At 45.1% G+C, this 26999-nt stretch overlaps 1 protein-coding gene across 1 annotated transcript in view; it reads left to right on the top strand.

The window, feature by feature from the left end:
* LOC124795291 (protein unc-13 homolog 4B-like) overlaps positions 1-26999 on the top strand; it is a 205590-nt gene that overhangs the window by 101650 nt on the left and 76941 nt on the right. The gene's annotated exons all lie outside the window — the stretch shown is intronic.

Consider the following 26999-nt stretch of genomic DNA (forward strand, 5'->3'; position numbering starts at 1 on the left):
TGTCTGGTGGCCTACAGGAGTGTTTAAACTCAGAAAAGTGTTCCTGAGGCCACTCTGTAGCAATTCTGGACGTGTGGGGTGTAGCATTGTCGTGCTGGAATTGCCCTAAGTCCGTTGCAATGCACAATGGACATGAATGGATGCAGGTGATCAGACAGGATTGTTACGTACGTGTCACATATTAGAGTCGTACCTAGACTTATCAGGGGTTCCATATCACTCCAACCACACACGCCCCACCCCATTACAGAGTCTCCACCAGCTTGAACAGTCCGTTGCTGACATGCAGGATCCATGGATTCATGAGGTTGTCTCCATATCCATACACGTCCTTCAGCTCGATACAATTTGAAACGAGACTCGTTCGACCAGGCAATATGTTTCCAGTCAACAACAGTCCAATGTCGGTGTTGACGGGCCCAGGCGAGGAGTAAAGCTTTGTGTCGTAGTCATCAAGGGTACACGAGTGGGGCTTCAGCTCCGAAAGCCCAAATCTATGTTGTTTCGGTGAATGGTTCGCACGATGATATTTGTCGATGGCCCACCATTGAAAACTGCAGCAATTTGCGGAAGGGTTGCAATTCTGTCACGTCGAACGGTTCTCTTCAGTCGTCGTCGGTCCAGTTCTTACAGGATCTTTTTCCGGCCGCAGCGATGTCGGATATTTGATGTTTTACCGGATTCCTGATATTCACGGTACACTCGTGAAATGGTCATACAGGAAAATGAACTATAACACTACGTTCAAACTCACTTAAATCTTGATAACCTGCCATTGTAGGAGCAGTAACCGATCTAACAATTTCGCCAGACACTTGTCTTACATAGGCGTTACCGACAGCAGCACCGTATTCTGCCTGTTTACATATCTCTGTATATGAATACGCATGCCTATACCAGTTTCTTTGGCGCTTCAGTGTAGTTTTGATAATTGAGAGAGAGCAGTTATTGCAGAAAAATGGTTCAAATGGCTCTGAGCACTATGGGACTTAACATCTGAGGTCATCAGTCCCCTAGAACTTAGAACTACTTAAACCTAACTAACCTAAGGACATTACACACATCAATGCCCGAGGCAGGATTCGAACCTGCGATTTTAGCGGTCGCGTGGTTCCAGACTGTAGCTCCTAGAACCGATCGGCCGCCCCGGCCGGCGCAGTTATTGCAGTCACACCTGAGTTATTAGGTTGGTGCATAAGTTCTTAGCCTTTTTGTTTTGCATGTTGGTATTCTGATCGCTATGGGTTTATTTAACGATTGTCATTTTTATTTGTAGTTCACTGTTGCTATTTGAGTTTACATATTGTCATTTTGTCATTTTGAGGTAGTGAGTGAAACCCTGGACGCTAGGAAGCGGAGAAGTCGGACATTTTCGACGTATTCTTCTATTTCAGTTCACTAGTGAGGTGAGAGGTGTAGCCGGAAACATTTGAGCCGTGTATTGGGACTATGCCATTGGACAGAGTGCGGCAAGAAAATGGTTTCCTCGTTTTAAGGAGGATTGTTTTGACATTTGTGATTATTTACGTTCAGGCAGACCTTCGGGGTTTGATAAGGATCGTTTAAACGCATTAATCCTCAGTAATGTACGTCAGCGTAGTCGAGAACTGGCAGATGTGATGGATTGCGATGATTCCATCGTCGTGCGATATGTGCATGCAGTAGGGGAAGGTTAAAAAAATCGGGTATCTGTGTACCGCATGCTCTATGCCAAAACCAGGAAAATCAGCGGGTGACCATATGTGCATCTGTACCTGCTCGTCATCAACTAGTTCGTGAACAACACCGACTATTCCTATCGTGTATCGTTACTGGTGATGAGAAGCGGTGTTTTTATGCTAACGTAAGGGGAAACAAGGAGTGGTTGAGCCCAAACAAAGTAGCAACTCCCTGTAGAAAGATCTGCGGACATCCGCAAAAGATAATGTTATTCATCTGATGGAACAGCGACTGTGTGGTGTACTACGAATTTCTTCCCGAGCTCTAGCCGTCGCAGCTGACATTTATTGTCAACAACTGAGACGTCTTGCAGACGCAGTCCAAGAACAACGACCAGGAAGACTGGGTGAAGTGATACTACTCCACACAAAAGCCCGCCCGCATTCTCTAGACTGACAAAAAACTATACAGAGGTTGAGTTGGGAAGTCATTGCACAGCCACCTTATTCATATGATCTTAAGACCTCTGATTTTCACCTTTTCCGCTCTCTATCGAACAGCCTTCAAGGAACTACCTTTTAGGACGAAAATGCGCTCCGAACATAGCTCGATGAGTTCTTCGCCTTGAAACCAACTGATTTCTACAGTCACGGAATCAAAAAGTTACCCCATCGTTGGACGACTGTTGAAAATAGTGAGGAAGAATATATTATCAATAACTAAAGTCTCTGTTACGTCTATCGACTTATGCAAAAACGCAATGAACTTATGCACCAATCCAGTACTAAACCCTTTAGACATGTGGACAGAGATAGCTTGAGGTAATTGTTTGACGTTATCGTCGAAAGCAAAGAATTAGAAGGGTCCGAACAATAGCGATGTCGGGCATTGAAAGTAGCAGGAAAGCATTAGCTGATAGTATATTACTTGGCAGGTGAGATTTGTCGTCTCCTCATTTCGTCATTCTGGGAGGTATCTTCCAATCTGCATAGTTAACGAATAATTAACAGCAGTCCGCAGCTATGTATACAGGTAAGTGCAAAAACGATGTACTACCTCTTAAGTGCTCTACTTTGTTTACACACTGTCAAAATAAAACTTAAGAAAACATGGCGCCTCATTGGAGATCCACTGTTCTCAGCCTCTGTTCAGATTAGATGAGGAATTGCATGTCATCGGCTCCAAGCGAAACTGTCGAAGTGAGAGTGAATATTTCTGCTTAGTCCTATAAATAGACTCGTGGCAAGTAAATAACAGGAGACGAAAAATATTGGTCCTCCTTTCTGTAGTTAACTGAGAAGGAAGTTACCGAAAGTACGAAGTTCCATCCAAAACGACGCCTGAAAGAACGACGTAACTCAGTCTGGTTGCTACTCAAATCCGCACGCAAGCTTCAAAAAAATTATCATCTGGAGTATCTATCTCGAGTATCTATCTGCTTAAGCAAATTCCCCAGTTCGGAACTATCCTAGTACTTCGGATACTGAATAAGATGTTCAGATGTGTGTGAAATTTTATGGGACTTAACTGCTAAGGTCATCAGACCCTAAGCTTACACACTACTTAACTATCCTAAGGACAAACATACACACCCATGCCCGAGGCAGGACTCGAACCTCCGCCGAGACTGAATAAGTAAACTCATGCATCTCATTAAGTTCAGTAATACACAACACACAATACTCATATCTAAAGGTCTCTTAATTAATAGCTTACGGTTAAATTGTACACTACACATTATTTTCTTTCAGTGTTTTTGCGAAAACGATCATTTACCGTTATCACTGAGTTCTGCATACTTTGCATGCTGGATTTTAAAATGGTTTTTGAACTCTTTACCCACTTAAACGACACTCCACGGCTAATGTAATAATCAAACGATTCCATGACGAGAAAAAAGTGGCTGTACTAACGGTATAGTAACGTGCGATGACGTCGGCAACTTTATAAACTAGTTGCGCGCCGTCAGATACATCAGTTACTAGGTGCACAGCATAGCCAATGAAAGACCTCCGCTTAGCTGACGTATGGCACTACACATGATTACCTTTCTGATTTTCTTGCAGCAGTTACAGATACTCGGTCCTGGTAATCCCACGTGCTTCTAAGCATTTCAGATGACCGAAACCATTAATCCAAAGAATGTCACCAGATGTATGGAGAGTAGAAAACAGGCTACGGTTTCGAAAGTCGAAAACTAGTTTTCTAAAACGAAAAGCTGACGAGGGAAAATTGCGGCTCTGTCGGAATTTAACAGTCACACGCCTACATGGTTTCCAGTCCAGAAAATTAAAAGAAATCAGCTATTTTCATTATCCATATTGTAGACAGGATACCAACTATCTTTTCTAAAATAAAATTTGTTGTGTTGTACTCCCGCTATTACTGTCTCGTCGGAGGAACAGGACATGAACCGACAAATGAACCATAGTTTGGGACACTGAACGGTGTGCGCTTCTTTGTTGGCTGAAAATTTGGCCAGAAAAAAGTTTTACTTGACGAGGGCCGAGAATAGAGGCGGCAGGCTGTAAGAGGCTTTTCTAGACTCTTATAAAGATCGACTCCCACCAAAGAAATAAACGTTCACGTGGAATACCTCGCTAGGTTTTCAGCTCGATTAAAGACAGTTTTGTAAGTAGAATATGTGGGACCCGGGAGCCGACACGCAAAGGAAATACTTTTGGTGGCCAAACGCCTCAGGGCACAGAAAGAAGCATGGAAGAGAGGACTCCAGCTCACAGCTACGATGAAGGCTGCCTCAGCTTCTGACACAGACCAGTGAGAGGGGCAGCTATACGTTCTACATGTGAGTGTACCATCCTGTCGCCCCGAGCTGTGTAACAATGCTTCGATGAGCAATCCACGGGCGTCAGAGTATTTTCTTGCTTCAAAAGCAATTGCTCTATCACTATGGGACTTAACATCTGAGTTCATCAGTCCCCTAGAACTTAGAATTACTTAAACCTAACTAACCTAAAGACATCACACACATCCATGCCCGAGGCAGGATTCGAACCTGCGACCGTAGCCGTCGCGCGGTTCCAAACTGTAGCACCTAGAACCGATTTTTTTAAATTTTATTTTTTAAGTACCTTCCGCGTGTTTTTTTACCTAACAAAAGAAATAAAACAAAATCATAGCCATCCCTACTTGGCATCGCCACTTGTGTCCCTGCCAAACAAAAATGACTTCTTACCTCTTCAGGCGTTGCCTTCCTAGCTATACGTAACCACCCACCAACTAAAATGTGAAGAAACTACACTATACGGAACTAACGTGTGTGCATCAACCCAAAAAAACACGAGGGAAGGAAGGGGGGAAGGGTATTTCTAGTAGGGTGCAGAAGGTACTTTTTTATTTTTGTACTTTTTTTAATTTTTATTTTATTTTCTTTAATTTTTTTTGAATTTTTATTTATTATTTTATTTATATAGATATCAATGTGCGAACAGTCATAGTTAATCAAGCCTGGAAATCTAAAACTGAATGAAGACACCATCGAAGATAGTAAACAGAAATAACACGAAAATAAAGCTGTCACTTCGTAGTTAGGCTCCCAGCGACTGCGCCCACTGATAAAGATTGTTCAATATATAATCGTTTGCAGTTATTTCTGACCTCATCTGCCACTGCCTGGAACATTCCAGCTACACGGCGGGCTGTGAAAGGCACTCCATGGGTAGTTTGCGAAGCATTGTCGATGTATAGTATGCCCGGAAATAGCATGATGTCTTTCTTGCAAATAGAGCCAGAAGTCAAGTAAATTCTTGTGTCCGTCACGACAGAGGTAATGGACCGCATGTCCACGTATCCAGATGACGGAGTTGGTTCGAATCTTGGGGTAAAATGTCTCATCCGGAAACAATAACGTGCGTGCAGATACATGCTCCAGCCTAACTCGCAAGAGATAAGCCAGCATCTGCCGCACTAGGTGCCAAACCGGTTCCGCCTCTCCACAGCTGAGGCGGTGCTCGTCAGAATCTACCGTATTACAACCCACACAATTGGGAGATTCTGCCATGTGGATATTCTAGAGACGTTCTTGCGTCACCAGCTCCCCATTAACGACTACGTACCAATGGGAAACGACATCGGAATCAAGCATGGCATCGTGTACAGTCTTCCACACCACGCGCCACCGTAGGTCAGGATATTTTAGTTCGACCACATTTAGGGGGCGGAGTTTTAGCATGTCATGACATAGGCGTCGAGTTGTGGCCATTTGTGGTGTCGTGAGCGCTACACTGCAATAACTTTGTCCTAAATAGAAACGTTCTATATAAAAGAAGGGCGCTCTTAGTGAAGCAGGTCGTAGCGCCGTCAGAAGCAATCTCGTGAGGCTCGTAGGACAACGGCGCAGCAGACATAAATGTGAGCTAACATAGAGGGCAATGGCCCTATCATGGACATTAACTAGGCCGAGACCACCTTTTTCCTTGGGGAGGGTAAGAGATACGTATCTGATCTTCAGTAACATACCAGCGGTGATGAAGTATCCCAGTGCTGCCATAATGCTACGAGCCATAAGGTTCGGAATGGGTAGCGTTTGGCCAACATGCGGTATGCGGGACGCAAGGTATACATTGGCATAATACGATGTTGAGGGATCGCAATCGCTGATTTGCAATTCCGGCCCTAATTTGGTTAAGAAGGCGCCGATAATTGAGCGTCGTCGCGCGTCGCATGTCGTTCATGAAATCTAAGCCCAAGCAGCGGACAGTATCACTGAAGCGTAAGAGGGCAATGTGTTCCTGCGGTAGCCCAATCCCGATGCTCAATGCGACATACTTGTCAACGTTGATTTGGCTACCACAAGCTGTACCGTAGGTTGCAATCCAGTTCGAAGCTGCGGCCGTATCGTCAGCTCCACGTATGACGATCATCAAATCATCCGCATGTGCGGTGCAGCGGTAGATGGAGTCGCCGAACTGTATCCCAGTGAGCCTGTCTCGGAGACCACACAACAAAGGTTCTAAAGCCAATGCAAATAACAATGTTGATAGTGGACATCCCTGTCGTACTGATCGGCGGATAGGCATGGGTGCCGTCAGTCTTCCATTAACAAGAACTCGAGAAGTTGCTTCATGCAGAAGGCGTGTCAACACGGTGATAAAGAGGTCAGGGAATCCCATGCGCCGTAGAACGACGGTGAGGAAAGTGTGGCCCACACGGTCAAAAGCCTGGCTAAAGTCGATAGACGCCAGGGCTGCCGGCAAACGTCTCACCCGTGCAAGGGAGATGAGATCTCTGTAACGACATAACGCAGTTCTGATGTTCTTGGGTCCCCCCAAAGACATCTGATCGCTGGACAGGACGTGCAATAATGTGCCGCGAATACGTTCTGATAGCAGCCTCGAAAAGATCTTGAAGTCGCTGTTCAATAACGTTAAGGGGCGATAATCGCGGACATGATTCCGTTCCTTCGTCTTATGGATGGGGTCAATCAGACCTTCCAAGAACGGTGCAGGCAACGGTATACCCAGGGACATCAATTCCTGACAATTTTCAACCCAACACGGTACCAACAGTTGTTTAAATGCTTGATAGAACTCTAATGGTAATCCATTGATTCCTGGTTATTTATGGGGAGCACCTTTACCAATGGCGTCGAGCACTTCCTCTTCTGTCACTTCTCCCAGTAAAGTCGGTACCATGCCTTTTGGAACTGTACCGTGGACATGTGCTGAAACGGCGTCTACCGTCGTCATACCAGGGAGCACTGCTGAATAAAGTTCAGCGTAATGCCCATAGAAGGCTTCTGCTATGTCTGCTTGTTCTGCCACGTGTCGTCCGTCGTCCGTTATCATGTCGGTTACCAGTGCCCTACGGCGCCTTCTGCGTTCTAGGAGCACGTGATGCATAGATGGTCTTTCTGATTGTATCATGTCTGGAGCACGCGACCGTATAACAGCGCCCTGTAAATGATGGAGTGCTAAGGAGACGAGCTGCGCTTTCGCGCGATTGACTATGATCTGCCTGTCAGGTGAGGGCTCCATAGCAAGACATTCCTGTAGGACGGTGTAATAAAAGTTTTCTGTGCTCCTCCTCCATGCCGCCGCCTTCCGGCCGTAAGCCATGAAGGTGCGCCTAAGAGCAGGCTTCGCACATTCAATCCACCAACTGAGGGTCGATCGGTAACGACCACGATGCTGTAAGGACGCGTTCCACGACTCTTCGATAGCACCTTTACATGCCAGCTCGTCCAGATGGGCGACATTCAGTTTCCAGGGGGGCCTACTGCGCCACACACGTGCAGGTTGGAGGGCAATGGTGCAAATATAGGCTGTGCGGTCGGTGAATGCAGTGGATCAGGTGGAGGTCACGCACTAGCATTTCCAATTCCGCACACGGGACGTGGTGTGGCTGCTGATCAGACGGAGATAATGTACAGTTAAAATCTCCTCCGATCACCATATTGTTTATGCGGCCCATAAATAGACGCGTAATATCTTCCGTAAAAAGCGGGCCCGATATCTCCGTCTCCCTGATCCTGAAGGGGCATATACATTGATGAGTCGGACACCGTTTACAGTTACTGCCATGGCTCTTGCACTCGGTAAGTACAGTACGTCCGTAGCCGCCAAGCCGTCCCGTAGCAGGCTAGCCACGACACAGTCGGTAGAAGAGGCGTGGGAGATGTGGGCGGTATATCTGTAGAAGTCAGGGAAACTAGCGACACATACTTCCTGTAAGAGGGCCACGTCGATGTCCGCCGCATCGAGCATGCGTTGTAGCATTGTCAGTTTGTGTGGTGCCCTTATCGCGTTGATATTGATGGTGGCAAGGCGAAATGTGTGGTGCCTAGCCTCTTCACCTAGGGTAGACGCCATGGCAATCATGTCGGACCCACGAAACCCGTTACAAATTATGAGTCTGTCACGCTGGGAGTGGCATCCCCAATGCCACCCCCTCCCCTGTCTCCCGTGCCCTCTCCAGGAAGTTCCTCAACATCGTCCGACCACAGTGGGTGCAACACGATGCTGTGTAGCTGATCGGCACCTAAATCTCTCTCACGTACGTCGTCTTTGGTAAAGGTAGACGGAGCGCCATCCATCGACGCGACCTGCTGCATCTGTGGTGCAAGTTGTAACTGGGAACTCGTAGTATGGGCAAGTGAACCGTCTACACCACTTAGATCCTGAGCAGGCGCAGTATCCATGCCGTCTGAGGAGATGTCACCTTCTTGACCGGCCGTGTGTAGGAGGCAATCGTCAGAAGGGGTCCGCCGACGTCGCTTGCGTCGTCGAGGCGAACGTTGCTTTCGAACGTGGACATCCGTATCCGAATGTGGGAGGCAATCCAGCGTCGTATCACCTTCCGCTAGGAAAGCCGCGGTCGGGACAATGTTCGCTTCCACGTCCATCGCGTTCTGAATGTTATGTTGCGTCTGGATTCCGTGGGACTGTTGCTGCTGTTGTTGCTGTGGAGGGGGCGACATATGGGTTGGCGTAGGGGGTCCTTCCTCTTCCTCCCTTGGTACTTCTGACGTCGATGGAAGTGTCTGATCGCCCGTTTCGTCCTCATCTATGGTGCGCATCGTCGTCTGAGCGTACGTGAGGGGCAGGATTGTCGTCCCCGTCGGGGAAACGGAGTCTCCCACTGGTGTCTGCGTAATTCTACGTTGTAAGCAGCTCGATCGAACATGGCCTTCCTGCCCACATCCGGAACAGATACGCGGTTGACTGTCGTACATGATGATTGCACGACAGCCACCGATGTTCAAATAGGACGGCACATGTTTCTTGAGCTCAAGTTTAATTTGGCGCACACCATTGTAGACCTTGTACGTCGAGAAAGTTTGCCACTTTTCTGCAACGTGGCTGATAACATTGCCACATGGTCGGAAGGTGTCCTTGACAACTTCCTCTGGGACCTCGAAGGGGAGCTCAAAAACCCGTACAGCCCATGCCTGCATGATCCACCGTCACAGCACCGACATGCCCGTCAGAATGTTTGAATCTGAGTGAGTTCGAGTATTAAGACACCACTGTCGCGCAAACCTCTGCACTGGTCATTTTAACATAAACCACGCTCGCCATTATAGAAAAATGTATTCCGACCACAGTCGCCGGATCTAAACGTAGATCGTAGCGTATGAACTGTTCTATTTCATAGGCTCGAGGACGCGCATGATCTGATTGAAACGTAATTTTGATCGTATCGTGGCGCCATGTGTGTGCCATAGTCGCACTGAACTTAAAACAAATACAACTCGCGCCGCGCGAAGGTAAACACAAGCAAGCGCTCACGGTCGCGAACGGCGGGGCGCAGCGGACGTCCTCGCCCCACCGCAGCCGAAAGCAGACTGACCGCTCGGCCACTGCGGCCGGCTTGCTTGCTTCCATAAGTCACCTGATCTGGAGCTTACTGAACAGATCTCAGTATCTATCGACAGGAAAGTGCTCGTGTTACCCTGTGATTGCATGCCGCGCCACTGCTTACGAATGCACACTTCTTGTATTTTGAAGTTGCTGATACCGATATTTATGCACAGGAGTTCAAAAATGAGCATTAAGGAATTTTTGTACATTGTTGTGCTGGGCATGGAAGTCGAGTTTCGACATTTCCTGCCACGATATGAAGTCGCCTCGCTTCCTGGATCTTCCTATACAGTTACGTGAATCTTATTTTGTGTTGTTATTTCTGTAGTAGCGAGTATGGTTAACGAAAATGTAAAATTGGTAACTTGTCATTTCAACATTGATATAAGGGGCTTTAAGCAGCTACTTGCATTTTTTGGATTAAAAAAGTTATTCTCATACTCTTGGCAATGATTGTTACACCTGTATCTTAAGACACATGGAATCTGCGCGACTTCATGTTCCCATGTAAAGAATATTTTACTGTATTTAGTCCACACTTTTATTTTCACTACATCGCTCTTCATAAAAAATGTAATGATATCACTATTTTTGTCATGTAATCATCGAACTCGGTACTTCCGCATTAACAAATATACAGTGGCAGACTAAGCCTAACTAAGAAAAGAACTGCGCACAATCGGTAAAAAAATTTTATGACAAAAATATGTGACTTTTGAAGATGAACTAAATGTGTTCTAAAATTTGTGTTTCGAGATACATAGAAATTAAACAATAATATTATCGTAGAAATCGCTGATTATGAGTTATATGTCACAAGGTTTTGGCATTCCACCCAACCTCAAATATCGAAATAAGTTTCACCTCTGGGGTCACAAACAGTTCCATAGAGGTCGATCGGCATCGCCTCCTGATGTCCTGTGCACTCCAGCCTCAAACGGGAGTTTGGTTTCGTAAACGAATAGAGCTGGCATATTGTAGGAGTAAGGTACATCCAATAGCTCTAATGTAAGGCACACTTTATTTCGTTGAAGAAAAATCTGAAATTGTATGTTGTTCGGAAATATTTCACGCATTTTACGCAACTGGGTCATTTGTAGATATTTACCATTTGCATGATTGCATAATCTGCGGTGAATAATATTTGCCTTCCACTGATTTTTTTTTAATTTAAGGAAGCTAAAAAATGAGTCTTAGGGAAAGAAATTACATATTCAGATATTTAAGAGCTCAATATCTCTCGTGATGCGTTTTTTTTTAATCCAGAGTTTCCGAAGAACTCTTGTTAGTTCTTATGGAGTTACTCGTACATCGTTATTGCTGCATTTATTGTCCTTGTTTCTCGTCTCCAAATTATCAACTTTGTAACGCGTACTGACAATGTTATATGAAACGTGATTTTTTTGTTAAGAAGGCGGGTAATCAGTTTCAGAATAAGCTAAATAGCTCTTGTGACACGTGAACACATTTCTTCTTTTTGCGGAGTCACTTTCACTCTGACATTATTTGGTCGGTGGCTAACTCAGTCGAGGCAGAAGACAATATCTGCCGCTGTGGCGACACAGAAGGAAGCTGGCGCCGCCAGAGAGGGTGGAGGTTATCACTGCAGATAACTGGTTATAAATAAGCCTCACTTTTCCTCCTGGTGTTGCGGAGTCGACGAAATAGCTGTCGTAGCAAAAAGTTGGTCTCATTCAAAAGTGAAGTTTAAATTCTGTCTACCTTAGTTCAACATTTCACTGAAATACTGGATGACCTAGATAACTTTTATACCTAATTAGGAGCTCATAATCAATCACTGTTATTAACACATTCCTCTGGACGGCACTGCTTCACATATCAGAAACTGCGGAAGAATCTATAGCATGACTTTTGGCGAGCGCCTTAATTCTACAGCGTCACTAAGATCCTGAACCTTTTTTCTTTTTTTTTTTTTTTTTTTTTTGCGTACGCTGGACACTCTCGAAGGTGCAAGAAAACATAAGTGACAGAGAAACAATCTGGTTCCGAGGGTTATCGACCTTGATCTTTTGAACTTGTAGTCAAACACATATCTCCGCCATCGTGCCACGTTATAGAAAGTATTAATTTTCGAATAATTTTTAGTGGAAAAAAGGCAACGTTATATTATGCTACAAGGCTAAACTAATAATGTAAGATGAATTGCGAGGTTTGTGTGCAGATTCAAATAAAATTTATTAAGACAGTTACTGATTTTGTTAAAAGAATCCACCTCTACACGTTTCACACATCATTGCATTCTTGCACCAGGAGGTCAGTTTTTACCAGCAGATTGTCCTCGGTGTGCAAACGTCGATGACTAAGGATAGGACACATCATGTTACCAATTTTTATTTCAGAATTATCATTAATAAGATCATTAGTCTTTGAACTGTGTTTGTGAAGTTATCACTTTTTGTGTGATGCCATTTATTTATAGTAAGCTTGTGACGATGAGCACTACTTACGATAAGGGATGATCTCGCGGCTGTAAACTTTGTCTGGTAAAACAAATATATATAAAACAAATACGACTCTCTACTGTAGTTTAAGACTAGCTCTGAAACAATGCTGAAGCATTGTTTGTTTCTGTTGTTGGTCGATCTTATCGGTATATGTAAATACTTGGCTTTTGTACTGTGAAAACAGTGTACTACATAGAGAACTCTAACTTAACGGTATTTATGACAAAATCGTCATACAACTTGTAGCGGGAAACCACTACTAATAAAAATGATCTGTTGTACGATATATTTCTCGTTTGTTTCGAAGCGCTACATGAGACATGCGCTTTTTTTACAGCAGTTTCTTTCGGAGTTTATGGAACCAATTCACAGTGTATTCACACCTCTGCAGCGCTAGACAGTCTTACAGCTCCAAAGTATTTCATATGGCTCATTACACATCCTACGGAAACGTTGAAAGCTGTGGGGCACGTAGTTAGAAACCTGTCTGCTGTTCACGAGGTATCATGTGATCCTGCAGATAGGTCAGCTGCAGCCAGAGCAGGTTCCCAAGGTGAGCGCCTTGTCTTTTACTTTCAATTATTCTGATCTCTGCTGAGGAGATGCTGGTCAAGAGAAAGTAACGTACAGTTTAAGCAAACGTAGACCGTGTCAAATACGTTCGAAATGTGTGCAAAATGTTCATAGTAATTGCCTCCAGTTAACTGCAGGGGAGTACTGCGGGCAAGCTTGCTTGAGAAATTCAACAGTCTCTTGAGTTCGATCAAGAAAGAGAGAACTACTTAGTTGAGTATTGGTATTTACACACGTGCCGATGAAAGTAAATCAAAAATAACATAAGGTCTTTTTGGGACAATGTAGCTCTTCTCGTAGCTTTTCACGTAGTACACGAATTTAAATGGAAAGTTTTACACCATGAAACACCAGTTCGATTTTTATCAACAATATTTAATTGATCTGTGCCGTGGCTGTTCTTCGTGATGGTAAAGACAGATTAATTGAAACTTTACACTTCATCTAGTTGCTGTAGAATGCTTTTTGTGGCAGTAAATATCGTGACGGGCTTTGCTCTCCGGCTGAGTGAAGACAAAAAAATAAAATAAAAACAGGAAAATTCGTGCAGGAAGCTAAACCATATTGTTCGTTACAAATCGTAAAAGGTACTCGTATTTATTTCGATTTTTTTCTAGTTTGTTAAGAGTTGGCCCACAGAGTACGCACACTGTTAATATACAGCAAATTGCGAGAACAATTTATTACGTCTGTCCTCTGCCACTACATTGAAACAGAAAAAATGAAAGTAGCCCAAGTTTCATTTGTTCCAAACAAGCGAAGTGAGCTTTTCCCAAACGTCTCTCGAAAAATAGGACTAAGAGAACACGCGTATCAACGTCCGGTATGTTAAATTTATTTCGATGCAAGCGGTACCGGTGGGCTCAATGCATTGCTTGAGATCTACGTTTTCAGTGCAAGCTACAAGTAAAACCATTCGCCATCTATTGGCTGTGTTATACATTACAGTAGCAAGTGACCCTCAGAAGGACGTAAGTACCTGTGCCCCAGTGTTTTTGGTGAGGTACACAGATGCAAGAGAGGCGCTCTGCATCGCGGTGTAGCTTGCTCGCCAGGGTTCGAGAGGGTGCGTTTCTGGATGAGGTATCGAATATATTGCTTCCCCCTACTTATACCTCCCGAGGAGACCACGAATGTTAAATTAGAGAGATACGAGCGCGCACGGAGCCTTTCAGACAGTCGTTCTTCCCGCGAACCGTACGCGACTGGAACAGGAAAGGGAGGTAATGACAGTGGCACGTAAAGTGCCCTCCGCCACACACCGTTGGGTGACTTGCGGAGTATTAATGTAGATGTAGATGTAGATGTAGATGTAGTTGTCATTTGTGGATACTGTATACAACCAAGCACATGCAATGCGAGATCTTAATGCAGTGCAAGTTGCAAGGGCGGTATGCTTGGTCCGAAAAGGATTTACTTTCGGTCGTGTTGCTGAAGATACTAATGCCTCTTCATGTGTCCTTAATAGGTTGTGGACACGCTACAGGCAGATACATCGCTACACAAGGCGAGTTGGGCAAGGTCGCCGACGCATTGTAATCCCACGCGAAGACCGACATCAGGCCATGTCTGCGTTGCGGCGTCGTGCGGATACCGCCAAAGCACTGCAAGACAATCTCCGACCGGCCACTTGAACCGCTGTGTCCGATTTTACTGTAATGAACAGGATGCGAGAGAGGAACTTAGGACGCAGACGTCCTGTCTGAATAACCCGTCTGACACGACAACATCTTGCAGCTGGGTTTCAGTTGTGCCGTTCCCATGTCAAATGGCAATTTCGTCACTGGCCGAACGTCTTATTCACAGACGTATCGGGATATTCTCTGACGCACAGTGATTACTGATTACCATGTCCGTGTGTGGAGACCCGCGGTGAGCGCTACCTACCAAATGTTGTCCAGGAAATCAACAGATTTTCAAGGTTGTGTGGGGAGGCATCAGTGTTTGTCCATAGTCTTCTTACTGCCAGACAGTACATCGAACAGGTCCTGTTGGAGACCACGTGGTGGCTGCAGCATACGGTGGTGGCCCTGAATTCCTTCTAGTCTCAGGGCCTATGTAGCGGGCGTCAGCAGCGATCTCATGCGAAGCCTGGACACTGAAGTAATGGAATGGCCGGCAGTGAGTGTCGATCTAAGCGCCATCGTGGGTATGTGGAATATAATTGGCTGACGTGTTCGTGGTCATTCTGTTCCACCGCAGACACTTCAAGAACTTTCATGTGCTCTCATTGAAGACTGGGAACGGATACCACAGGGTGAACTCTGCAGAATTATTCGGAGCATGCCACGTGGGTATAAGGCAGTCATAAACGCTCGCGGAGGGCATACACATTGAAGCTCTCAAAGTGCAATGAAAAATAACCCAGGATGACGGGATAAATGATTGTTTCCGCTTTATTTTCGATACCTGTCGGACATTTCGGTCCTTATTATATAGATGTTCGAGAATGCTGTGATTCACAGAGTTAAAAGCTGCAAAATGGTTCGAGTCTTATCTAACTAACAGGAAACAAATGGTGCCGTTGCGACATACTTGTGGAGTAAACAGTCTTCATCTGATTGGGAATTAATTACATGTGGTGATCCTCAAGGTTCCATCTTGGGTCCGTTGCCTTTTCTTGTCTACGTTAATGACCTCTCGTCTGTTACATTGCCTGATGCTAATTCTGTTTTGTTTACAGATGACACAAACATTACAATAAATAGCAAGTCAAGTACAGATTTAGAAATGGCTGCTACCATTAACACATAGTTTAAAGCTAATTCACAGGTTCAGAACCTGTAAGAGATTTCTTTCCAGCGTGTTGATAATGAAGACATGCTGATAGAAGAGGTTGACAGTGTTTAATTTCTGGGATTACAACTCGATAATAAATTCACTTGGGAAGAGTTGTTGTTGTTGTGATCTTCAGTCTGCAGACTGGTTTGTTGCAGCTCTCCATGCTATTCTATCCTGTGCAAGCTTCATCATGTCCCAGTATCTACTGCAACCTACATCCTTCTTAATCCGTTTAGTGTATTCATCTCTTGGTCTCCCTTTACGATTTTTACCCTCCACGCTGCCCTCCAATACTAAATTAGTGACTCCTTGATGCCTCAGAACATGTCCTACCAACCGATCCCTTCTCCTAGTAAAGTTGTGCCACAAACTTCTCTTCTCCCCAATCCTATTCAACACCTCCTCATTAGTTATGTGATCTACCCATCTAATCTTCAGCATTCTTCTGTAGCACCACATTTCGAAAGCTTCTATTCTCTTCTTGTCCAAACTATTTATCGTCCATGTTTCACTTCCATACATGGCTACACTCCATACAAATACTTTCAGAAACGACTTCCTAACACTTAAACCAATACTCGATGTTAACAAATTTCTCTTCTTCAGAAACGCTTTCCTTGCCATTGCCAGTCTACATTTTATATCCTCTCTACTTCGACCATCATGAGTTATTTTGCTCCCCAAACAGCAAAACTCATTTACTACTTTAAGCGCCTCATTTCCTAATCTAATTCCCGCAGCATCACCCGATTTAGTTCGACTACATTCCATTATCCTCATTTTGCTCTTGTTGATGTTCATCTTGTACCCTCCTTTCAAGACACTGTCCATTCCGTTCAACTGCTCTTCCAAGTCCTTTGCTGTCTCTGACAGAATTACAATGTCATCGGCTAACCTCAACGTTTTTATTTCTTCTCCATGGATTTTAATACCTACTCCGAATTTTTCTTTTGTTTCATTTCTTGCTTGCTCAATATACAGATTGAATAACATCGGGGAGAGGCTACAAACCTGTCTTACTCTCTTCCCAACCACTGCTTCCCTGTCATGCCCCTCGAGTCTTATAACCGCCATCTGGTTTCTTTATAAATTGTAAATAGCCTTTCGCTCCCTGTATTTTACCCCTGCCACCTTCAGAATTTGAAAGAGAGTATTCCAGTCAACATTGTCAAAAGCTTTCTCTAAGCCTACAACTGCTAGAAACGTAGGTTTGCCTTTCTTTAATGTTTCTTATAAGATAAGTCATAGGGTCAGTATTGCCTAAAGTGTTCCAACATTTCTACGGAATCCAAACTGATCTTCCTCGAGGTCGGCTTCTACCAGTTTTTCCATTCGTCTGTAAAGAATTCGCGTTAGTATTTTGCAGCCGTGGATTATTAAACTGATAGTTCGGTAATATTCACATCTGTCAACACCTGCTTTCTTTGGGAGTGGAATTGTTGTATTCTTCTTGAAGTCTGAGGGTATTTCGCCTGTCTCATACATCTTGCTCACCAGATGGTACAGTTTTGTCAGGACTGGCTCTCCCAAGGCCGTCAATAGTTCTAATGGAATGTTGTCTACTCCAGGGGCCTTGTTTCGACTCAGGTCTTTCAGTGCTCTGTCAAACTCTTCACGCAGTATCATATCTCCCATTTCATCTTCATCTATATTCTCTTCCATTTCCATAATATTGTCCTCAAGTACATCGCCCTTGTATAGACCCTGTGTATACTTCTTCCACCTTTCTGGCTCTGAGCACTATGGGACTTAACATCTGAGGTCATCAGTCCCCCAGAACTTACAACTACTTAAACCTAACTAACCTAAGGATATCACACACATGCATGTCCGAGGCAGGATTCGAACCTGCGACCGTAGCAGTCGCGCGTTTCCTGACTGAAGCGCCTAGAACCGCTCGGCTACAATGACCGGCCCACCTTTCTTCTTTCCCTTCTTTGCTTAAAAGGGAACCTCCCCATCGCACCCCCCTCAGATTTAGTTATAAGTTGGCAGAGTGGATAGGCCTTGAAAAACTGAACACAGCTCAATCGAGAAAACAGGAAGAAGTTGTGTGGAACTATTAAAAAATAAGCAAAATATACAAACTGAGTAATCTATGTGCAAGATAGGCAACATCAAGGGAAGTCTGAGCTCAGGAGCGCCGTGGTCCCGTGGTTAGCGTGAGCAGCTGCCGAACGAGAGGTCCTTGGTTTAAGTCTTCCCTCGCGCGAAAATTTTATTTTCGCAAACTTATGGTCTGTCCGTTCGTTCATTGACGTTTCTGTTGACAGTAACAAGTTTAGTGTCTGTGTTTTGCGACCGCACCGCAAAACCGTGCGATTAGTAGACGAAAGGACGTGCCTCTACGATGGGAATCGAAAACATTTGATCGCAAGGTCATAGGTCAACCGATTCCTCCACAGGAAAACACGTCTGATATGCTCTATACGACACTGGTGACGGCATGTGCGTCACATGACAGGAATATGTTGTCGACCCACCTAACTTGTACACTTGGCGAATGGGTATTACCTTGCCCGATTTAGGTTTTCTTGTGGATGTGATAATCACTCCCAAAAAAGTGATGAATACATAAGAGTGTGTCACTATATTGCAACAAATGAATGCAACAATTTCACTGTCGCAGAGGTTTCCCTATGCTCTGTCAAAACATATGTTTTTAACGGTTTTTAACGTTTTCTAATTTTTCCTTGTGTAGATCGTCAAATCCTCCATATGTCCAAGCAAATCTGAACATGTCCTGGAATTTTGGAGAACGAAGTTGATTATGTGTGAGTACCTGAACTTTGATAATTGTCTGAAAATAAAAAAAAATTGTCGCTCGAAGTAAGGCTTGAACCAAGGACCTCTCGTTCCTCAACTGCTCACGCTAACCACGGGCCCACGGCGCTCCGGAGCTCAAACTTTTCCTTGATGTTACCTATCTTGCGCATGAACTACTCAGTTTGTATATTTTGCTTATTTTTTCACAGTTCCACACAACTTCTTCCTGTTTTCTCGATTGCTCTGTGTTCAGTTTTTCAAGGCCTATCCACTGTGCCAACTTATAACTATATCTGAGGGGGGTGCGATGGGGAGGTTCCCTTATTAGAACTGGGTTTCCATCTGAGCTCTTGATATTCATACAAATGGTTCTCTTTTCTCCAAAAGTCTCTTTAATTTTCCTATAGGCAGTATCTGTCTTAACCCTAGTGAGATAAGCCTCTACATCCTTACATTTGTCCTCTAGGCATCCCTGCTTAGCCATTTTGCACTTCCTGTCGATCTTCGGAAAGGTACAGAACAGAATTGCTGAAGCTGCCCTTTTATCGCTGTGTTTCCTTCTTTACGTTTTAGTTAAGACCCTGGGCTCATAGTCAAGACGAGTGGCAGTTAAAAATTCGTGTCTGACAACTCTGCTTTAGCTTTGCAGTATTTTTGCTAAATCAGTTTAGAGGAATGTGGGACGTTTTGTTCCATAAGGCCGCTAGAGACCCGTTTGCTGTCCGTGTCCCATCTCAGCTAGCTCAGCTGCTGTAACGCTACACCGATACACGGCGACGTCAGCGACCCTGAAGCGGCGGAGGACGCAGCGCTGGCAGCCGTACCGTGCGGAGCGCGTGATCGGCGGGACCACGTGACGCGGCCGCGCCTCTCGCTACGCAGCTGCCGGAAGCCGGGCACGCGTAGCCCAGACTCATTTTATAGCTGCCTGTCTGCATCGTACCCACGTCAACTGCTATTAATATCACCGATGATGTATGTATCACCGACAGTGCGTGAAGGCTGAATCTGTGCTACTGCTACGCGGCTGCATTGTGTTTAGCACACACGGCGTATCAGAAACATTCTGACAATCTTCAATACTATTAAGTTGACGCGTAAATTCGTAGCGTTTTTGTTCTTCATGTTTGTATTCCGGTCGTCAGGGGTTTGTTTATAGATTGTCATTTCTTACACTACTGGCCATTAAAATAGCTACACCAAGAAGAAATGCAGATGATAAACTGGTATTCATTGAACAAATATATTGTACTCGAACTGACATGTGACTACATTTTCACGCAGTTTGGATGCATAGATCCTGAGAAATCAGTACCCAGAACAACCACCTCTTGCCATAATAACGGCCTGGATATGCCTCGGCATGGAGTCAAATACAGCTTGGATGGCGAGTACAGGTACAGCTGCCCATGCAGCTTCAACACGATACCACAGTTAATCAAGAGTAGTGACTGGCGTAGTGTGACAAGCCAGTTGCCGGCTACCATAGACCAGACATTTTCAATTGTTGAGAGATCTGGAGAATGTGCTGGCCAGGGCAGCAGTCGAACATTTTCTGTATCCAGAAAGGCCCGTACAGGACCTGCAACATGCGGTCGTACATTATCCTGCTGAAATGTAGGGTTTCGCTGGGATCGAAGAAAGGTTAGAGTCACGGGTCGTAACACGTCTGAAATGTAACGTCCACTGTTCAAAGCGCCGTCAATGCGAACAAGAGGTGACCGACACGTGTAACCAGTGGCACCCCATACCATCACGCCGGGTGATACGCCAGTATGGCGATGACGAATACACGCTTCCAACGTGTGTTCACCGCGATGTCGCCAAACACAGATGCGACCATCATGATACTGTAAACAGAACCTGGATTCATCCGAAAAAATGACGTTTTGCCATTCGTGCACCCAGGCTCGTCGTTGAGTACACCATCGCATGTCTGTGATGCCACGTCAAGGGTAACCGCAGCCATGGTGTCCGATCTGATAGTCCATTCTGCTGCAAACGTCGTCGAACTGTTCGTGCAGATGGTTGTTGTCTTGCAAACGTCCCCATCTGTTGGCTCAGCGATCGAGACGTGGCTGCACGATCCGTTACAGCCACGCGGATAAAATGCCTGTCATCTCGACTGTTAGTGATACGAGGCCGTTGGGATCCAGCATGGCGTTCCTTATTACCCTCCTGAACCCACCGATTCCATATTCTGCTAGCAGTCATTGGATTTCGACCAACGCGAGCAGCAATGTCGCGATACGATAAACCGCAATCGCGATGGGCTACAATCCGATCTTGTCGAAAAAGTGATGGTAAGCATTTCTCCTCCTTACACGAGGCATCACAACAACGTTTCACCAGGCAACGCCGGTCAACTGCTGTTTGTGCATGAGAAATCGGTTGGGAACTTTCCTCATGTCAGCACGTTGTAGGTTTCGTCACCGGCGCAAACCTTGTGTGAATGCTCTGAACAGCTAATCATTTGCACATCACAGCATCTTCTTCCTGTCGGATAAATTTCGCGCCCGTAGCACGTCATCTTCGTGGTGTAGCAATTTTAATGGCCAGTAGTGTATTTGTAGTTCACTGTTGCTATTTGAGTTTACATACTGTCATTTTGTCATTTGGCGATAGTGAGTATAGCTGTGGACGCTAGTAAATGGAGTGCCATGTGGAGAAACCGAAACATTTCCGACGTATTCTTCTGTTTGAGTTGAGTAGAAGAATGACAGAAGCGGGGGCAGATAGAAGCATTTGCGCAGTGTCTAGGTATAATGCCATTGGACAGAGCATAGCAAGAAAACGGTTTTTCTCATTTTAAGGAGGATAATTTTGACATTAGTGACTCTCCATGTTCAGGAAGACCTTCCGGGTTTGATGGACATCATTTAAGCGCATTAATCCACAGTGATCCGTTTCACTGTACTCGAGAACTGGCAAATATGATGAACTGTGATGATTCCACTATCGTGCGACATTTTCATGCAATAGGAGAAGGTCCAAAAATCGTATGTATGGGTACCGAATGCTCTAAGCCAAAATCAAAAAATCAGCGGGTGGCCATATGTGCCCTCTGCTTGCTCGTCGTCATTTGGCTTTTGGGCCGGCCGTAGTGGCCGAGCGGTTCTAGGCGCTTCAGTCCGGAACCGCGCGAATGCTACGGTTCGCAGGTTCGAATCCTGCCTCGGGCGTGGGTGTGTGTGATGTCCTTAGGTTGGTTAGGTTTAAGTAGTTCTAAGTTCTAGGGAACTGATGACCTGCGATTTTTAGTCCCATAGTGCTCAGAGCCATTTGAGCTCTTGAACAACACCAACCATAACTGTCCTGTATCGTTACTGTTGACAAGAAATGGAAAAAGGAAAAGAAAGGAGTGGCTGAGCACAAAGCAACTCCCGTACAAAATAAATTTTGTGCATACGGTGGAACAGCAATGCTGTGGTGTACTACAAATTATTTCCCAGGGGTGTAATCATCACTGCTGACATTTACTGTCTACAACTGAGACGTCTCGCAGACGCAGTCTAAGAACAACGACCAAGACAACTCCTGTTCGCATTCCAGTAGACTGACCAAAAGCACTATAAATGAGTTGGGCTGAGAAGTCATTCCGCACCCAATTATTCACTTGATCTTGTGCCCTCAGATTTTCACCTTTTCCGCTCTCGATCGAACAACTTTCAGGGAACTTCCTTTCTGGATGAAAATGCCCTTCGAACACGACAACATGAGTTCTCTCACTACGCCACTATTAGTTTCATCTCTGCCCGCGTTGGTTGTTTGGTTAGACTGCTTCGTTAATCGCCATCTTAGTAATTCAGCCAATTTTAAAGTGCTCTCGGTTATTCGGTTCTCAAATGCGAAATAAGTTCGTCGTGTTGAAATTCACCGGCAGATTGAAGTTCATGGTGCAGGTGTAATGAATGATAGAAATGTGCTTACATGGTGTGGGCTGTTCAATGAAAAAGGGACAAATGTTTATGACGAAGAACAATCTGATGGCCTACTGTCATGAATGAAGACTTGACACAAGAAGCTGATGAGACAATTCGCCAAAACAGGCGAGGTGCATCAGAAATTCACACAAATTTCAAGATAGTAGTTTTTCACATTATTAGTGACAAACTTCACTGCTTCTTGACACAAGAAGCTGATGAGACAATTCGCCAAAACAGGCGAGGTGCATCAGAAATTCACACAAATTTCAAGATAGTAGTTTTTCACATTATTAGTGACAAACTTCACTGCAAAAAATATGTGCGAGATTAGTGCCGGAAGTGTTGACAGAAGAACACAAAACAAAGCGAATGGGACATTCTTTGTCCGTTTTGGAGTGCTATCACAACGATGGTGAAGAGTTCTGACTGGCGATGAAACGTGAATTGCGCACTACAATCGAGGGAATAAACGTCAGTCCAGTGAGTGGAATCATTCTAACTCCCCAAGGAAACAACGAACAAGAACATTCAACACGGAAAATCATGGCCAAGGTTTTTTGGGACCGGAAAAATTCTGTTAGACTTTTTGCCAAGAGGTATGACAATAAGCGCTGAGAACTACTGTGAAACAGTGTTAAAGCTTCGGCGTGCCATTCAGAATCGCCGGTGGGGACTGTTCTCTAGCGGCGTCGTTTTGCTTCACGCCCATGCACGGCCTCATGTTGCGGCAAGAGCAAAGACGCAGCTGACAAGTTTAATTGGGAATTACTGGTTCAAATGGCCCTGAGCGCTATGGGACTTAACATCGGAGGTCATCAGTCCCCTACACTTAGAACTACTTAAACCTAACTAACCTAAGGACATCACACACATCCATGCCCGAGGCAGGATTCGAAACTGCGACCGTAGCAGCAGCGCGGTTCCAGACTGAAGCGCCTAGAACCGTTCGGCCGCAGGGGCCGGTCGGGAATAACTGGATCATCCACCATACAGCCATTACTTAGCCCTATCAGACTTTTATCTGTTTCCAAAACTGAAGGAATTTCTTGTTGGAAAGCGCTTGGAAAATGATGATATGTTGAAAGAAACTGTTACTAACTGGTCTAACGGTCAGGCAGCAGATTCTTTGATGCTGGGATCCGAAAGCTGGTGCTACGACTCGGAAAATGTTTAAATGTTCATGGTAAACATGTTGAAAAGTGAAAGACGTGCATACTGTAGTTTGTGATACAATTTACGTTCATAAAGAAAGTTTCTCTTACTCAATTACAAGTCGGTTCTTGCTGTAAAAATGACCTTCGTATTTTAGAGCTAAAGTTTAGTCGATATTTTTTTTTTCTTTTTGGTCCACACTACCACCTCTGAAAGTTTGTCAGTGGAGTTCTGGTTCGCCCTGTATATTACATGCATGCACATAGAACCAGAGGGCACTTTTTACAATTACGCTTGCTATGTATGGTTCACTTTATCTTTAATTAATTATAAATGTGTTCTGTATCGGAAGGACGATAAACATACAGATGATAGTCAATCTCGTTACATAATCTTGCGAGCCATTCTGGACTTACGGCACTCACTGCTGTTGCCGTACGACGTGGCAGTGTTACATTTCACCCAAAGTCGTAGGAAGGGAAGGGACATAGGTGGAATCATCCGAAACCCCGTCAAAAAACATGGCATATCATGGGATGGAGGCCATTGGTGCAATGCGAGGGCTGTACGTCCTTCACCAGGCCATTCCACCGCTGAGGCAGCTCATTTATAAGAAATGCCGTTACGTGAAGGTGTCAGTGCGATGGTGCTCCGTCCTGTTGAAATTTACGTCATGTTCCCTCAGTTACTGTGTTAGTACACGTTATTTTAATGCATTTATAAACTGAAGCGTCATAAATGGTTTATTTATGATATGACGGTACGTATATAAATTTTACAAAACTACTACATGTCAATATTTAAGCACAGTCTCCAGCATAACATAACATAAATTACTACAGCTGCGTATGGACATCAAGGTCTTCTGTGTATATTATCACATCATTCGTCACTGTCAGGGAATTATGGAAACGACCCTTCTAGGCACGTGTAGGACATATTGATACAACATGAACGACTGTCTGGTGTTCCACATCACAGTCGCACTATGATGATGAAGATTGGTCCCACTTGAAGACAGTGCCTGCACATCCTCCACCTATAATCTTAGGACCTATTATCCTTAAATGGGTAGGCAGGAGTCATAGGGACGGAAGCGGTGGTGGTTTGTTCTATAAATGTCGCCTTGGTTTTGGAAGGATTAGGCCTGAGGAGCCTCTGGTTGAATTGGAAGGCTAACATCAGGTTTGGGTGTCCGTTGCGAGAGAGTGATGTTAACGGCGTGCTGTATGCAGTCACCAGGAGGAGCCTGTTTAAGTACATGGTGGTGTGCAGGATACTCAGGAGAGGAGAGAGGACAACGCCTTGGACCACACGTGGACTGCGGTGAAAGATCAGGGAATTGGTATAGCTTATAATGACAAAGGATGGAGGATTTGACAGAATGGGCGCAATACGGCGAATATAGGGTCACTGGACGAAATATCCATCATCTCTATAAAATAACGCGCTGGTAGCCTTGGAGCACTGTAGGTAATTTAGTCGATGTAGGCAGTCACGTGACCTCCACTACGGATTTGACTCATGGCAGTGAAATGGTGCTAGTCGGTAGTGTAGAACCCGCACAGTAAGATTCGTTGAAGTGAAGTTGTGCCTATTTGCCACTGGGTTGTACGGATGAACATGGAGACGTGTCAGAATGACAGAAAAAGCTATAGCGTTTGGATGTACCCACGACCACACCACAAATAAAACTGCCTGATTTGTTGGTATATCAGTGTGGACTTGCAATACGCCTATATTCCACATCTCCACGATGAGCGTGCTGTGGACGCTACCGTCTTCCGAGATAACCACTGTGTCACAGGGCTGCACGCATACCGCCATGGTTTGACAAACACTCGGCACCTTGAGTAGTCAGCTAAATCCCTCAATCTTTATTCCATAGAAAATGTGTGGAACTAAACGTAACAGCGGCTGAAGTGTAGCAATCAACATTCCCACCGTTTGGCGGCCATATGGGATCTAATTATCAAAAATGGTTCAAATGGCTCTGAGCACTATGGGACTCAACTGCTGAGGTCATTAGTCCCCTAGAACTTAGAACTAGTTAAACCTAACTAACCTAAGGACATCACAAACGTCCATGCCCGAGGCAGGATTCGAACCTGCGACCGTAGCGGTCTTGCGATTCCAGACTGCAGCGCCTTTAACCGCACGGCCACTTCGGCCGGCGATCTAATTATCAATGAGTGGCTTAAGAAGGATATGGTCTATCTGAAGAAAATGGTGGATTCTCTCTGCCGCCAAGTTGAGACCACCATTAGGACCAGAGGAGGGTAATTAACTTTTTGTCCCATAAGGATGGTTAATTGGAAGTGAATATATCTGGACCACAAACATTCAACCCGGATGCTTTTCCAGCAGCGTGGAGAGGATGCTTTTGTTACTTATTGTAACGTTAGAGGGAAGCCTAACGCGCCACCCGTAGACTGACAGCTGGGGAACCGGGCTTGATGTACACTAGTGGCCATTAAAATTGCTACACCACGAAGATGACGTGCTACAGACGTGAAATTTAACCGACAGGAAGAAGATGCTGTGATATGCAAATGATTGGCTTTTCAGAGCATTCACACAAGGTTGGCGCCGGTGGCGACACCTACAACGCGCTGACATGAGGAAAGTTTCCAACCGATTTCTCATACACAAACATCAGTTGACCGGCGTTGACTGGTGAACCGTTGTTGTGATGCCTCGTGTAAGGAGGAGATATGCGTACCATCACGTTTCCGACTTTGATAAAGGTCGTATTGTAGCCTATCGCGATTGCGGTTTATCGTATGGCGACATTGCTGCTCGCGTTGGTCGAAATCCAATGACTGTTAGCAGAATATGGAATCGGTGGGTCCAGGTCGGTAATACGCAACGCCGTGCTGGATCCCAACGGCCTCGTATCACTAGCTGTCGAGATGACAGGCATCTTATCCGCATGGTTGTAACGGATCGTGCAGGCACGTCTCGATCCCTGAGTCAACAGATGGGGACGTTTGCAAGACAACAACCATCTGCACGAACAGTTCGATGACGTTTACAGCAGCATGGACTATCAGATCGGTGACCACGGCTGCGTTTACCCTTGACGTGGCATCACAGACAGGAGCTCCTGCGATGGTGTACTCAACGGCGAAGCTGTGTGCACGAATGGCAAAAGTCATTTTTTCGGATGAATCCAGGTTCTGTTTACAGCATTAAGATGGTCGCATCCGTGTTTGGCGACATCGCGGTTAACGCACATTGGAAGTGTGTATTCGTCATCGCCGTACTGGCGTATCACCCGGCGTGATGGTATGGAGTTCCATAGGTTACACGTCTCTGTCACCTCTTGTTCGCATTGACGGCACTTTAAACAGTGG

Source organism: Schistocerca piceifrons, chromosome 1 (assembly GCF_021461385.2).
Source record: "Schistocerca piceifrons isolate TAMUIC-IGC-003096 chromosome 1, iqSchPice1.1, whole genome shotgun sequence".
In the NCBI taxonomy this organism is placed as follows: Eukaryota; Metazoa; Arthropoda; class Insecta; order Orthoptera; family Acrididae; genus Schistocerca; species Schistocerca piceifrons.